Here is a 2,916-nt window from a genome sequence, read left to right on the forward strand (position 1 = left end):
ATCAATTTCAGATTGAAGAAGTTGGTAGAATTCTTCTATTTCATCCTCACTGGCTTTAGTTGTTGGTGTGTAAATTTGAATAATAGTGGTATTAAATGGTCTTCCCTGTAGGTGCATGGATATTATCCTATCACAAACAGTGTTGTACCTCATGACTGATTTGGATATGTCCTTTTTGACGATGAATGCAACACCATTCCTCTTCAATTTGTCATTCCCAAACTTCCTCTCAGGAGGGACCTGTCGCTGGAGAAGGATATCATGTTTGGTAAGGTGGAGGGTCCAAGAAAAAGAGGAAGACCCCAACGAGATGGATTAGCCAAGTGGCAGCATCGACGGACTCAAGTGTGGCAACAGTGGTGAGATTGGCCCAGGATCGGGCAGTGTTTCGTTCTGCTGTGCATAAGTTTGCTATGCGTCAGTACCAACTCGATAGCACCTAACAACAACACAGCTCATATTTTGAACATTATATATTCTGAGTATTCATGGATCTTTACAGCTATTTCTCCTTACTTTGAGTTTTATCCCAACAGAAAATGTAGGACCTGAATGCTTTACTCCATTTACATTATCACGGTCAACTCTATTTTAACCTGTCTCTCCACTGGATGGTAGGTTTTAAGAGGCAGGGAAGGAATTGGTCTGATTTACCACAGCATCCTTGCCATGAACCATTACCTGGCCCTAACCATTTGATGAGTAAATAAACAAATGGCTGGAATCCCTAAAGGGGCTATACTGTCCCAGCCAGGATGTGGCCAGACACTCTCCTACCCAATTTTGTCTTAATCTCCAGTGCTCAACTCCCTACTACATTTGAGAAGCTACCATGATTGTCTGTTTAACTTCATTGAAACACTTCTGGTTTTATCACATATTCCTTTTCTTACCTGGGGAAACTAGCCATGATGAATTAAGTCCTTCTTCTCAGTCTTCCATTACCAGACACTAGTGAAATAAACTCAAATCTTCTGGACTCTTGAGGACCAGAGAGAGTGTGTGCTAAAACCCCCACCTTAACTATTTCTGGAGCACCAGCCTTTAGTGGGCATCAGAATCACCTGAGGGCTTATTTAAATAATGGATTGCTGAACTTTAACCTTAGAGTTACCGATATACAATGTCTGGGATGGGGCCCTGGGTTTCTGTTTCTACTTGCTATCCAGGTGGTAGAACGCTCATGCTGCTAGTTCAGGGCTGTGCATGGAGAAGCTCAGCACCAACTGCATACAGGACCCAGGTAGAAGGGCTAGATATTCACAATACTGCATTTGTGGATAAAATTTCCTATTTTGTAAGTAAAATGCCTTAACCTATAGTAGACTAGACCCTTGTACTCTATCCATGTTTCTTGGGTCTCAGAGTAAGCGGCGTTGGAAGCAGAGGTGACCTCTTGGGCCTTGAGATCTATCCCCTGAAATGTGCTCATTATTTCACACATTTAAGGGCTTGTGCTGGTAGGACTCTGAAGGCTGATGCTCTCGCTTCCACTCCAGTAAACACGAAAACTCAGTGCACTTCCCGTGGTGCTTTGTGACCAGAAGTTTGTGCAGCGACATCCTTCACAGGGCAAAGTAGCCAACCTCCTAAAAAACTCTCTTCCACTTAGTAAAAGAGCCATTACCTCCAAAATGCTAACTTTCTAGGAAGCCAGATGTCAGTTTGGGCCAGCCTCATGTTAATGATGTTTTAATGAAGAGACTCCAGAGAATATGATCAACCCACTCAGAGTCACAGAGAAACCCATCTAGGATATAGCTGGCTGAAGAAGGGGGATTTGGGGGGCTTTAATGGGTACACCTAGGTATTAGTTTAATCCCTTTATCTTTCTGTGGTTGAGAGCCCCCAAGACCACATCCCTATGCCCTAAACTGCAACATGGCCCTCATGAGAGGTGGTGAGCCCAGTTTTACTGACATTAGCCACCTCCACCAGGAGAGGCTGCCAAGGGCATCCAAGAGCTAGAGGATTCCCTAGAGAGAAATGTTGAAATGTGAAAGCCCCCTCCCACTTCATCACTCACCACTTCACAGAGGAACCTCTTCCTACTAACCTTAGGCCAAGTAGCAGGGCTGTAGGGAGCAATGGGCTATCCTAGGGTGCCTCCTTTGGAATGGAGGGAATGACCCAAGGCCCAGAGCCATCCACTGGGAAGAAGGAACCAGGCTTCATCTCAGAGAAAATGGTGGAATGTTCTAGAGATCTCATGTGAGCCACACCCCACCAGACAGTAAGTAACTCCCAGAGGGATGGATACTGAGGCCCAGGAGCTGAATGAAAGAGGTTCCAAAGTAGCTGGCTCATGGGGGTAGGGGAGGAACTGAGGGGGTTTCCTTGCCTGTGACCTAGGAATTGTTGTCAGCGTTGACAGTAAGGGACTTGCTGAGAAGCACCCCCATTGAAGCCTCTTACAAGAATGGCTGAGACCATCTGTCAAACTGCAGTCTCACAGGAAGAAAGCAAATAAGGACGAAACTCTTTCCTCCCAAAACTCTCCACTCTGCAGACTTGGGAGCATGGAAAACACTACCTTCTAATTAAGTTGGTAGTTACATGTTTGTTGTTAGGTGCCATTTAGTTGACTCAGTGACACGAAGCACCACAGAATGAAACACTGAGCTCATTATTGATGCCACTATATAAATCCATTTCATTAGAGAGTCTTCACTTTTGTTGCTGACCCCCTAACTTTATCAAGCATGATGTCCTTTTCCAGGTACTGGTCCCTCCTGATAACATGTCCGAAGTACATGAGATGAAGTCTCACCATCCTTGCATCTAATTCAAATGCATCAGTTCTTCTCTGGTCTTCCTTACCCATTGTCCAGTTTTCATATGCACATGAGATCGAAAAAACTATTGTTTGGATATGGATCGGGTATACCTTAGACCTCAAAGCAACATCTCTGCTCT

At 44.7% G+C, this 2,916-nt stretch overlaps 1 pseudogene; it reads left to right on the top strand.

Moving 5' to 3' along the window:
* Positions 1-2,916, top strand: part of LOC102816784 — a 98,313-nt pseudogene that overhangs the window by 55,115 nt on the left and 40,282 nt on the right.

Source organism: Chrysochloris asiatica, unplaced genomic scaffold, assembly GCF_000296735.1.
Source record: "Chrysochloris asiatica unplaced genomic scaffold, ChrAsi1.0 scaffold00144, whole genome shotgun sequence".
Lineage (NCBI taxonomy): Eukaryota > Metazoa > Chordata > Mammalia > Afrosoricida > Chrysochloridae > Chrysochloris > Chrysochloris asiatica.